Below are 14,287 nucleotides of genomic sequence, written 5' to 3'. Positions count from 1 at the left end.
ATCTATTGTTTTACTTAAGCTTAAGAGCAAAGAGGATCAAAGTCGGATAGGGGAAAAGAGAAAGTAAACGAATAGCCGTGGACATCTAATCGTCGACCACTTCCGAGGTAAGTTTTAAGTGATTAAACGTTGAGTAAATTCAATCATAATAGGACATAATGAGTTGATTTAATAAGATATGATGTGGCCATGATATGTCTTAAACTCAAATGGTAAGTTCATATGTGTTTGGACTTGGAAAGTTAAGAGCAAATTGTAATAATTTGCTTTGGACAGCAGCAGTAACGTGATTTTAGAAAATCACTATAAATTGTTGGTGTGGAATTATAGGCCGAATAAAATATGTAATCAAGGCTTAATTAGTCTAGTTTCTTATAAAAGAGACCTTGTGAGCAAACAAATTTCCTATAAAGAGATATTTAAAGTTGTGTGAGACGGTGTCAGAATGACTCCGAAATCCCCTGTTCTGTTTTTAGAAAATCATTATAAATTGTAAAAAAATGGTTATAAGATAAAATTTATATGCTTAGACTCCTTAATGAGTCTAGTTTCAAATTAAATCAAATACAACACATTTTGAATTCTGTAAAATGAGAAATTTGATTCGTAGTGAAGAGTGGTCAAATTAGTCAAACAGTGAAACAGGGGAAACTTTAAGAAAAATCTGGTATTGATTGGCCAAACCTAAAATTTTTAAAATTTTATGGATGGAAGATATACGAGTCTATATTCAGGGAAAATTAACGGCAAGTGATTTGGAGTTTTGTAGCTCCAGTTATAAATAATTTAGTGACTACTGCTCAGGAAAATAGCTCGTAGTGAATATGTGATTTTGTTGTAAACATGAATAAAACTTGTTTTAGTTACTCATAAGCTATTGATTAAACCCATACGTGAATTCTAAATCGTGATATTGTAAAACGATACATGAGTGTTAGATGGATCTTTGATATTAAAATTTGTGAAATTGTAAGTTTATGAGTATTCGAATATGAAATGATAGTATGGCGTGAAATTGAATTATTCATTGGGAAATGATTAATGTAGATTCGGCCATGACAATGTGTATACATGATAGTATATGTGATATGTGAAGTATATTTGGATAATTGTGATGTGAATGTATATATATGTGATAAGGCCTAATGGCCGATGTGATGAATGTGAAAGTGTATATATATGTGATAAGGCCTAATGGCCGATGTGATGAATGTGAAAGTGTATATATGTGATAAGGCCTAATAGCCGATGTGATGAATGTGAAAGTGTATATATGTGATGAGGCCTAATGGCCGATGTGATGAATGTGAAAGTGTATATATGTGACAGAGCCGAGTGGCCAACGTGATGGATGTGAAAGTGTATAAATGTGATAAGTCCCGAAGGGCAATTGTGTCAGTACTATATCCGGGTTAAAACCCCGCAGGCTTTATGCGAGAGTATTATCCTGATTAATGTCCGTAGGCTTCGTGCTCGTACTATATCCGAGCTTTAAAGACCCGACGGCTAAATGCTAGGATTCAAGTAAGACTTTGATATTGAGTATCTGCATTAAGTTACCATCAAATAAGTATTATGTATTCAAGATGTTCAGGTACGTATTACTTACTCATCGGTGGAGTGATTTCGAGGTGAATTATCAGTATCAAAGAGGTAGGTAAATGTGATTAATATTATAACTCCAAATGTGAGAATGTGCTTTGGAAATATTTGACCATCTAGGTCATTATTATTCGAAAGTATATATGTGGCAGCCAAGTGTTGCGTTTAATGATATTATAGATCGAGATGAAGCTCTAGATTAACTTCATCGAACAGTTGAAATGAATGACCAATAATAGTGATTGAGAACACTTTGTCTTGCTTAAAACTTACTAAGCATTAAATGCTTACTCCGTTCTTTGAATCACTGTTTTATAGATTTTGGTTCGTCAGCTATCGGACTCGGGATTATTGAAGTCGAAGTCACCCACACTATCAAAGCCCTTTTGGTACACTTTTGGTTGAACTCTGAAAATGGCATGTATAGGACTACCCTTTTGTAGTGGGTCATGGACCCTTTGTATTTGTATAATTTGGATAGCCATGCGAAAATGGCTTATATATGTTTGAGCATAACGTTATAATCATTTGGTATGGATATGGTTATTGAGAGGTGTGGATATGCTTAACAAGGATTGGCCATGGGAATGGTTAATCACTATCATAATTTGTGCTATTTATGCTAAAAGGGCTAGTTGAATCATGGAAACTATGAAATAAGTAAAGTCTACCTTAAAGGCAGATGCTGACAGCAGCAGTGATGTAGATTTGGAAAATCACTAAAAATAGTAGGAATAGAATTAAATAGTGAATAAATTATTTAAATGAACCTTGATGAATCCAATTTCATATGGAAGAAACGAAACGGTCATATGAGTGGTATGTTAAGAGATAATTAGGTTTTCGTGAGACAGGGCCAGAACGGTTTCTGGATTCCCTGTTCTGAATTTGGAAATTCATTATAAATTAACCAGAGATAATTAGGATTCATTCCATATATGTATAGATTCCTCTTTGAGTCTAGTTTCTATAGAAACAAACGACATCAGCATTGAAGCCCTGTACAGGGAGATATCCAAATCGTAATGCATGAAGGTCAGTGTAGTCACACCCTGTAACAGGGGAGACTTTAACTAATAAACTGTACTAATTGGCCCGACCAAAAATTCTACAAAAAAATATGTAGATGGAAATATGAGTCTAGTTTCAGGGAAAAATTACGAAACTGATTTTCAAGTTTTAGAACTCAAGATATGATTTTTAAGGTGACAGTGACACAGTTAGCCAACTGCCTGGAAATTTTTAAATTGGACTGCAAAGAAGTGATTTAAGTCTGCAAACCCCTCGTGTCCAACTCCGGCGACGGACTCGGGTACGGGGTGTTACACTCGTACCCTGTTCCGGCATCAAATATGGGTAAGGGGTGTTACACATTTGACCTTCCTCCCTAGGTAAGCTCCCTTCCTTTTCGAAAGCATATAAAATCTCATTAAAATCTCCACAAACTGACCAATTTGACTCATGTTCCCTCCCTAATCTCCTTAAAATATCCCAAGCCTCACTTCTTCCACGAGCCTCTAATGCACTACAGAAACCTGTCAATATCCAATTTTCCTTAATTTCACTATCCTTAATGTCGACGTTAATATGATGTTTGGAGAAACTTCACAAATTGATCTTTATATCACTTTTCCAACCAAGACTTAACCCTACTCTTGTTCCTATTGCTGGGACTTCGACACCATAATTAAATCCACATCATTGTCAAACCCTTTCCATTCGAGAATTATCTAATTTTGTTTCCAAAAAGAAAACAATTTGGGGATTATAAATTTTCAGCATATGCTGAAGTCTTCTAATGCCCTGTGGACTCCCCAATCCACGAATGTTTCAACTTAAGATTTTCATTGTGACCGGTCGGCTTGCCTATTGGCAGCCGCCGATATTTGGTTTTTAAAGTAATTCTCTCTTAGTTCCCCTTTTCCATCCACAACTATGTGATCTCCTGACCTAAATCTCTTTTTCCTTTCTTCGTTCTTTAATGGAATCTCTTCCATATCCTCTACCATGTCTTCTCTTTATCTATTGCTTTGCCATATTATACCTTTTCCTTTTTCTTGTTGTTTCTCTCCTTTTAAATTAAGCCCCAAAGTTTGACTATTAAATCCCAATTCTTGTCGCAAGCCTAGATTATTACGAACATCTTCCTTACCATTCCCTCTCCCAAAAATATTTCTTATATTATCTTCCCTTAGCCAAGCGCTTGGAGTAATGCTCGCCCTCCTAGATTGTGCCCTAAGTGAAACATCCACCCATACTCCACTTCTTTCAATCCTATATTAATCCTTTTCTGGAAAAAATTGTCTTCATGTCCCAAACATCCACAAAGAAAAGAAGATAAAGATAATTTTTCGTAGCGAAATCTCACAAATACCAGATTTGAATGGGGGATCAAAATCTTCTTTTTCCTTTTGAACAGATTTCTAATATCAATTTGAACTCTAATTCGCATGAAATTTCTAAAACCTTGATTAAGCTATTTTGTATCATGTTCCAAAAATTTACCAATAAAATTTCCCAATAATTGTGCTACATGATCAGTAAAGAAATCTGGTGGAAGATTATGAATTTGCACCCAAAAATTAGAAAAAAACTAATGGAACAGAACTTGGATCCTCACCGTTTTTTAATTTGTAGAAGATAAGGAGATGATTATTGAAAGTCCAAGGTGTTCCTCTTATCATTCGTTCCAAATCAACCTCATAAAAAATCCGAACAAATACCTTTTTTCTCCAATTTCAGAGATTTGAATTCCCCCAGCGGGTGCCATAATTTAGCCATCATGTTTTTCATGGATAAGAAATTGACCACACTTGCTGTAAGGGCACATCCAACTAAGCATAGATCATATACTGTTTGTTGCGGTCCTTCTTCTACTACGAATTAGAGCCCTTCGTCTTCTTCCTCATCAAGACTCAAATTTTCCAAATCCCTATCCACTAATGCCATCTCAATCCGTGCACTAGCTTTTCCAATCGAATAGAGAACCTGAATTTTTGTCGGCAAAATAAAAGAACACTAAAACCGTTATCGAAATGCTCAATCGTAACCCTAGACTTTTGCTAGACGGGAGAACGTACCACTTATCGGGCAGACTCTAATTTTTATCATTCAACTTTTAGGTTGGTCATTGAAAAGAAATTAAGTGTAAAAAAGGTAGAAATTAAAGAATGCATTAAAATTTATTAAATTGTACATTCCGAATATTTTAAATTACTTTTTTTTTAATCTTAAAATCTTAAAATTTAAAATATCAAAATTATTTAAATAAATGGTTGAAATTTATTATCCTCATTGTTCTCATAATGTTGAAATTAATTAATTTAATTTTTAAAGTTTTAAATTATTTTATGTTTTAAAATTTTTTTAACAAAATTAACTCAAGTAAATTATATTTAATAATTGTCTGAAAAACTTAAATTTTTTTTAATTATGTAATCTTGAATATTTCATTCTAAATTAAAAGTAAAAAATAAAAATCATAGCAAATAATTGTATCTTTTTCGTTATTTTAGATATTGTTCAGCATGGAAGTTAAAATTAATTAATTAAATTAAATGCAAAGATTTTTTCTTTTGCCTTTTGTTTAGCATGAAAGATTCAAGATAATATAGTTAAAATAAATTTGAGTTTTGTAGACAATTATTAAAGATGAGTTATTTGATTTGATTTTAATTCGGAAACATAAAATAAAATTTTAAATTTTAGAAGGAGATTAAATTAATTAATTTCAGTACTATACTAACAAATTGGTTTACACTATTAATGGATAATATTTTAACAATTTATTTAATTAATTTTAATATTTTGGGATTTAAAATTTCAATGTTGAAAATAAAATAAATTTAGAACTTTTGACAATGGGGTAAACAAGTACAATATGATAATTTTTTAATGCATACTATTTTATTGTAATCCTTAATGTTTTGTTTATCTCGATCAATATTTAAAAAAAAAAGATATTTTTTTGGGTTTACTAAAATGAAAGCGACCTGAAGTTGGGTGACCAAAATGGAAGCGTAAACATGATATGGTGTGTACAGTCAACTGACGTTAGAGATTTAATTCTTGGATGACTAAAACGAAAGCGCTCTAAAAATTAGGCGATTAAATTGCAAGAATTTCTTTTTGAGTGATAAAAATGAAAACGCCTTGAAAGTTAAGTAACCAATTGGATAGTTTACATTTAGAACTAACATTTTTCACCAATTGTCTATTTTGGTCAAAGTTGTAAAGGACGGTTGATCTTTTGATATTTTAAGTTGGTTCAATTAATATGGTTTAATAACTTTAATAAATAAAAAATATGTCTTAGCCATCATTGACATTGTTGTTAGGGTAAGAGGACATGAGTTCGAGTGCCTTGAAGTGCGTTTGTCCTGAAGTACATTTATCTTTCTATTTAAGGGTTGAAAAATAATGTTATGAATAGTTTTAAATATTGTATAAAAAAATAAATTAGTAATTACAATGTTCATATTTTTCATTAATTTTTAAAAATACATATTAAAAAAGAAAAACAAAAAATGATTTTTTTTATTTTTTCATTTTTAATCATTTTTCTTGATTTTTGATTTATTCCAATTCGAAATGTTTTTAGTTATTTTCAGTTATATGTCATTGATTTAATTCAGCAGCTTAATTCAATTCCAATAATAATATTTTTTTAAAAAAATAAGAAATATCTAGTTTGAAATAAATGAAAATACAATTATAATTAACAAAAAAATCTTACCATCAAGTTTAAGTCAAGTGTCTTATCTTTGATTATATATAAAAGCTCAGTCGATAAAAAAAATCAATCAATACATATATATAAATAAAACTTTTAAAAATATTTAAATTTACATAAAAATTACTAAAAATGCACACAAAATAAACTTGGACAAAAAAAAAAAATTCATGTTCATTTAAATTGAGACACCTTTATGTCTAGGTTCATTCGAAATATAGTTCAAAATATTATAAAAATTGTAAAAGGATAAATAATTATAAATAATTAATAATTATTATTTAAAATTCTAAAATAAATCATAAAAGTATTAAAAACAATATTTTAAAAATATTAAACATATTTAAAAATTATCAAAAGCATCGAATACACACAGTAAGATAAAAGTATCATGGGATATTAAGGTAAATATATATGTATGTATTCAAATTTTCAAAAAAAAAAAATTTCTTTCCATCTTCACCCCTCTTCATGTTAGTCCGTTTGCACCCTTATCCAATAATATGAGTTTTATGTTCTTTTTTAGGAAGTTTTAAATTTTTTATAACAAAACAAAACAGGGGTATATAGGGGAACATAGACAAAATTTAGATAATTTTTTTTATAAATTTTGTTAGCTTGAATGTACACAGCTTTTGATATAACAACATTTAAGATAAATTTTATATAATATATCTTTTTAAGTTATTTGATGAAAATATGGTTGAAAATTTTATCAAACATTTTCAAAGACTTGTAATATATTCAAAAATATGTTTTAAATGTGTTTTATATTACCTAAATATTTTTGAGTCAATAACAAAGTGTTCTAAGATGTTTAAAATGTTTTTGAGGTACTTTGGTATTTAAGTCTCGAGATATGAAAGTTCATATGCGAAATTTTTACTTTAGAGGCAGCATGTCTAGAGACATGGGTTGCATGTTTCGAGATATTGGCCTGTATGTCTCGAGACATAGCTTGCAAATGACTATTTTTTAGCCATGTCTCAAGACATCTTGGCAAGCCTCAGGACCTGAGTTGTAAGGACAATTTTTAAACCTGGAATTAATGCTTCCAACTACTAAAATTTATCACTACTAGTGTAAACGTCCACAAAATTATTCCTTAGTATAAATACAAGTTAAAGACAAATCAAAACACAAGAGAGATATTTAAGCATCAAGCACAAGACAAATATTCAAACTTCATTCCTTCATTTCTCTTGTAAATATTCTCTAGGAACTCATTGCTAGTCCTTTTATCATTCTCATTGCATTTCTTTGAGAACTTAAGTTTGTAAACCATACCTTGTGGAGGTATCTTTGTTTACTCTATTTCATATCACCAATTTGTAAATTGCGAGGGTTTTAGTTGAGCCACAAAAATTAAGAAAGGGTTTTAGGTTAGCAATAAAAGCTAAGGGGAAATGTTCTATCTAAGCCTTTGTTAAAACTATAATGTTGTAAAGGTTATACATTCTCCTTTAAAGATATTAATTCTAGTAGTGAATTGAGAAATTCTTAGTGGTAGAAAGCCAAAGTAGTAGAGGTAGGTAATTGGGGTCGAACCCCTATAAATCACTTGTTCTAGCTTTTCTCCCTCTTGGTATTTTCGAGCCGAATAAATTTTTTAATTTTATAGTTCTAAAAAGTATTAAATCATTATAATATTTTACATTTTTAATAATTGTTTACAAATTTTTTTATAAATTTTATAGCTTTATAATATACAAACTACACCCATAATAGATTTGTACAAATAGATGTCTAGATTCAAATGAACTAAGACATCTATTTGTCCAAATTCATTTTAGACATGCTCTTTTAGTACTTTTTATTAAATTTTTAGGATTTTTATAAAAAAAAATTAAAAATAAGTTGACATGGCATGCTAGTTTTTAAGTGTAACATAGTCAAACCAATCAATGATGGTTTTTATTGACGGAAGGCCTAATTATTTTGGTCACTAAGAGCTCAATAGGGTGAACTTTTTTAAAAGGTTTGATTTTTTTTATTAAGGGGTTTTTTGACCCTTAAACCCAAATAATATCTTTTATATTATATTATATTATCCTTAGTTTTGTGAGATTACTAACATCGAGAGCTACAAAAAATTCTTATTAGTTTGGAATGTTGGTAATTGCTTTGCCTTTCACACCAAAAGTGTAACACCCCTGACCCGTGTGCACCGTCAGAATAGAGTTATAAAGTATTACCGAAACTTTTAGAACATTTTTAGATAATTTATAACAAAATTTTTAGATAATTTATAACAATTACTATTCACTTTATGAAATTATTCGTAACGTCCCTTAAATAGACCCTCGGGGCCCAATATGAACATTAAATTCAAGTAGGGACTTAATCGGGAACCCTAAGAATTTTCATGAAATTTTCAAAATTTTTCCAAGGTGCATAGCTCACATGCTCGTGTGGTCAAAGGGACACGCCTGTGCTACAGGCTGTGTTCGACCCCACTCTAACTTGTGCACAGGGCCATGCCACACGCTCGCATGCTGGGTCGTGTGGTTAATTAAATTCTTTTGAAATTAGGTACAGGTAGCACACACGACTGAGACACACGCCGTGTCTCTGCCCGTGTGCTCAATTCTGAACATTCTGTTTTCTCAAATTTAAGATGCAAGGGACACACGACCTAACCACACGCCCATTACCAGGCCATGTGTCACACACGGTCTAGACACATGCCTGTGTGTCTGCCCGTGTGGACAAAATAGAGCCACTTCTAACTTCATTTCTCACCCAAATTTTTTACCAAATTTCCTACACCAACTTACATCCAATTACCAACCAATCCAAGCATTGAATTCAAGCAATTTATAACATCTAACATGATATATTGTTACATGCATTCACGCTTTTAATCTTATCTTTTATAAGCATACTCATTTAACCTTTCTCAATCAATCAATCAATAATAAAAACTTATGTTATCTCCATAAAATAAACTTAAATACATATATATATACATGTACCAAAACATAATCATCACTACCCATTCCAATGGCTAGATTACAATACTCATTTACATTTACTTGCTAATATGACCAATATAACCTATACATTCCATTGTAACCATAATTGCTTTACCATATTGTACCGACATGGGCCAATGGATAGTATGAGTAATCTCTGCCAAGCTTCCAATTCGACGAGCTTCCGATTTACTCTAAAATAGGGAAATAAAACCAAGTAAGCATAAAATGCTTAGTAAGTTCGTATAACATGGTACTTAACTTACCATTCATTCTATTTCGAGGTAACTATGTAAGGCATATTCAATCAATTTGACCTCAAGCCCGACACACATCCTCAGTCCCTTTGTTAGTCATATATTCCATAATAACATCAAAACATATATGGGCTCTACAACAATCAAGTTTCCAAGCACATATGCTTTCCTCAACATGTATTCATTCAACATGCATAATTCATCTCATTATTACAAGTATAATCTCATAATAGTTCATTTCAAGTTCAGATCATTTCATATCAGAACTTTACTCATATTACTCGGAATATTAAGATCATGATTAGTACACTCAAGGTGTGACAGCCCAAAATTGACCCTAGTCGGGAAGTGGTTTCGGGACCACTAAACCGAGTCATAAAAATAATTAACCGTCATAATTGATGCTCATTATATGTACATGTGCATGTGTGAAAATTTCGTGTTTGAATTTTGTTAATTGTAAGTGAATTTTATCAAATAGGACTTATGTGAGAAAATTTTGAAATGTGATAGGTCAAAGCATAAGGGCCTATTAGTGCATGTTGAAAAAGGGGGGACTTGCATGTCAATTTCCCCCCTATTAGTAGTGGCCGGCCATGACAAGCATGGTAGACCAAGTGTGATGGGCAAGACATGTCATAGACATGTTGTGTTGGTGCATCATGGGTGGAAACAATAAAATAATGAGCATGGAAATTAAATAATGAAAGGGAATATGATGAAAAAAAAATGTGTGGTTGTTTTCCCCCCCATTGCCGTGAGTTAAAGAAAAGAAAAGAAAAATTTTGTTCATCCTTTTTCATCTTCTTTTGGCCGAAAATTCTAAGGAAGGAGGAAGGAGTTCTTGCTTCATGTTTGGTTTGGAAGAGGATTAGGAGGAGGTTTGGCCATAATTGTATCTAGATCAAGGTATGTTTGAGGTTGTGCCATGAGATTCATGCATGTTTTTTTTTAGTTGCTAGCTTGAGTTCTAATTAGCCCATGGTTCAAATCTTTGCTATGTCATGGGGATGATATTCGGCCTAGGTGGATTTTGTATTAATGCCATTGCATGCTAAATATGAAGTTTGTTAATGATGCATGTGATGGTGGATTGATGATTCTTGAATCTTCTTTTTAGCATTTTTGAGTGAGCACATATGTGCATTGGTTGCTAGATGGAGAAGAATCGGCTAACAAGTTGTGTGCTAAGGCCGAATATAATTTTTGTATATTAATGAGTAATGCATGTGTTAAATTGATGGAAAGGGGGAGGATGCTTTACTAGTGTATATATGTGTGTATTAGCCAAGTTTTGAACTTGAAACAAAATGGTGTTTAGTCAATACAAGTGACCATACTTGTAGAATGTATTAAGTGTTGCAATCGGCCCCAACATAGACATGCATATTCGGCCATAGGAAGAAGATTTGATGTTGCATGTATTCGGTTAGAGGCAAGCATATTGATGCTTTTGTCTTGGCTTAGCAAATTCGGCCAAGGGGGAAAACTAGCTAAAATGTTGAGTTTGATTCATGATTCCGTACATATGTGACTTTAATGTCTAATGTATAAAAATGGGCTAAGTGCCTTGTGTTCCTCTTTTCGATGCTCAAATGATTAAATCAATTTATTCGTTTAATTAAGCTCAAGAGCAAAGGGGAACTAAATCCGATAAAGGGAAGGAAAGAGTGGTCGAATAGCTATCGGAATCTTTCGACAACATCCGAGGTAAGTTCTTGAGTAAAAGAGCTTAAATTATGATTTGATTAGATCATGTTTTAAGCAAATTAAAATCGTGCTCTTTGTGTGTGGCTATTGAGCCGAAATTGCAAGAATGATAAGTGTCTTGTGTTTGAGTTTTGCTAACGAAAATGAAATACGAATGTGCTATGATTTATTGTTAAATGTGCATGGTTATTTGAATGATGTCCGGGCTAAGTCCCGAAGGCTTTGTGCTAAGTGACCATTTCCGGACTAAGATCCGAAGGCATTTGTGCGAGATACTAATTCCGGGCTAAGCCCGAAGGCATTTGTGCGAGATACTAATTCCGGGCTAAGCCCGAAGGCATTTGTGCGAGTTACTATAACCGGGCTATGTCCCGAAGGCATTTGAACGAGTAGCTATATCCGGTTAAATTCTGAAGGTACGTGATTTGGGAATGAATGATCTTGCTGTAAAAATTTCAGTTAATACGCTTGAAACATCCCAACATTGAGGTATGTTTCGTATGTGCTTTGAATTAGTTGAGCCCTTACAAATAAGTATTCGCTCAGTTGATAAATGAGCTACCGGCCTTTGGCTAAGTTGATCTTTGTGTATGAATAAAAGGGTTGGTAATGTGAAGTAAGTATGATATTGAAAAATTGTGCATATGAAATTATCCGTTTAGCTACATGAATGCTATACTTTTGTTGTGCTGGAATCCCTTGCTCAAAACTTACTAAGCATAAATTGCTTACTCCGTCTCCTTGATTCTCTGTTTTATAGATTTTGGTTCTCCAGCTATCGGACTCGGGATTTTGAAGTCGAAGTCGCCACACTATCAAAGCCCCCCTTTTTGGTACAATTTTGGTTGAACTTCGAAATGGCATGTATAGGACTACCCGGTTGTTGTGGGTCATGGACCCTTTGGACTTGTATAATTTTGGTTAGCCATGCGAAAATGGCTTATATATGTTTGAGTAATGTTATAATCATTTGGTATGGATATGGTTATTGAGAGGTGTGGATATGCTTAACAAGGATTGGCCATGGGAATGGTTAATCACTATCATAAATTGTGCTATTTATGCTAAAAGGGCTAGTTGATTCATGGAAACTATGAAATAGGTAAAGTCTACCTTAAAGGTAGATGCTGACAGCAGCAGTGATGTAGATTTGGAAAAGCACTAAAAATAGTAGGAATGGAATCAAATAGTGAATAAATTATGTAAACGAACCTTGATGAATCTATTTTCATAGGAAAGTAACGAAACGATCATATGGACAATATGTTAAGAGATATTCAGGTTCTCGTAAGACAGGGCCAGAACGGTTTCTGGATTCCCTGTTTCGACTTTGGAAATTCATTATAAATTAACCAGAGACAATTAGGAGTCATGCCATATATGTATAGATTCCTATTTTAGTCTAGTTTCTATACAAACAAACGACATCAGTATTGAAGCCCTGTACAGGGAGATATCCAAGTCGTAATGCACAAAGGTCAGTGTAGTCGATCCCTGTAACATGGGAGACTTTGACTAATAAAATGTACTAATTTGCCCAACCAAAAATTCTAGAAATAAATATGTAGATGGGTATGTGAGTCTAGTTTCAGGGAAAATTTACGGAACTGGATTCCGAGTTTCTGAACTCAAGATATGATTTTTAAAGCGACTAGTACGCAGACTGGCAGTGTCTGGGAAATTTTTTTATAAGTGGTTTAAAGTCTGTTAACACCTCGTGTTCGACTCCGATGACGGTCTCGGGTTCGGGGTGTTACATTTGATTGGTATCAGAGCTACGGTTTAGTCGATTCTAGGACTACCGTAATGCGTTGGGTCTAGCTATACATGCCATTTTATGTGATTATTTGATAGTGTGGTGATTTCTGACAATTGTAAATGTGTTTATTTATAGTAATGGATCCCGATCCCGACCGAGCGGTAGCTGATGATCTTGAGAGTGTAGCGCCTGCTCCCGCACAAGGGACAGCGCCGGCGGACTCTCAACCTAATGCTAGTAACCCGAATGATGAAGCTAGACAAGCTTTCTATAGCGTGATGAATGATTGGTTCAACCAATACATTCGAACTAATACGGCTGTTCCACAACCTCCATTCCCGACAAATACCACCCCCGCACCTACAATACCTCCGGTAACTGACCAAATAAGGTCAAATAAGCCCCCAGTTGACAGAATCTGAAAACATGGGGCTACTGAATTTAAAGCTACGGATAGCGACGATGCCGAGCAAGCTGAATTTTGGTTGGACAACACTATCCGGGTACTCGATGAGCTATCTTGTACACCCGATGAATGCCTAAAGTGTACTATCTCCTTGCTACGCGATTCTGCCTACTATTGGTGGAGTACTCTGACTTCTGTTGTGCCCCGAGAGCAAGTAACTTGGGAGTTTTTCCAAACTGAGTTTCGGAAAAAGTATATCAGTCAGAGATTTGTTGATCAAAACGGAAGGAATTTCTAGAGCTTAAGCAAGGTTCTATGTCGGTTACTGATTACGAGCGAAAATTTATTAGACTCAGTAGATACGCTCGGAAATGTGTTTCGTCCGAGGCTATCATGTGTAAACGCTTCGAGGATGGGCTGAATGAATATATAAAAATGTTCGTTGGCATTCTTGAAATACGAGAGTTCGTAGTACTTGTCGAGCGAGCTTTTAAAGCCGAAGAGCTTAGAAAAGAAAAACAAAAAGTTGATGTGGGAACTGGGGAGTTTCGTAAAAGATCTTCGGGAAAGTCTCTTCAACAGGCATCGAAGAAATTTCGAGATGATGTGGGCCGGTCTAGAGGCACTTCGGGCCTTTTTAGACGAGATCGTGATCGACCCCCTGTGGGTACACGAGGCACTTCGGTCGCCAGTGTTGGGAATGAATGTCGAGACAGAACGAAATGTCGATATTGTGGTAAATGGCATTCGGGGAGTTGTAGATTCCCTGACTGCTCCTGTTACAAGTGCGGATCAGTTGACCACTTCATTAAAGATTGCCCGAGGTTGTCTGAACAGAATGTAAAT

The sequence above is a fragment of the Gossypium hirsutum genome, chromosome A02 (genome assembly GCF_007990345.1).
Source record: "Gossypium hirsutum isolate 1008001.06 chromosome A02, Gossypium_hirsutum_v2.1, whole genome shotgun sequence".
Classification (NCBI taxonomy): Eukaryota; Viridiplantae; Streptophyta; class Magnoliopsida; order Malvales; family Malvaceae; genus Gossypium; species Gossypium hirsutum.
The sequence above is the reverse complement of the archived record's forward strand: the minus strand, read 5'-3'. Positions refer to the sequence as shown.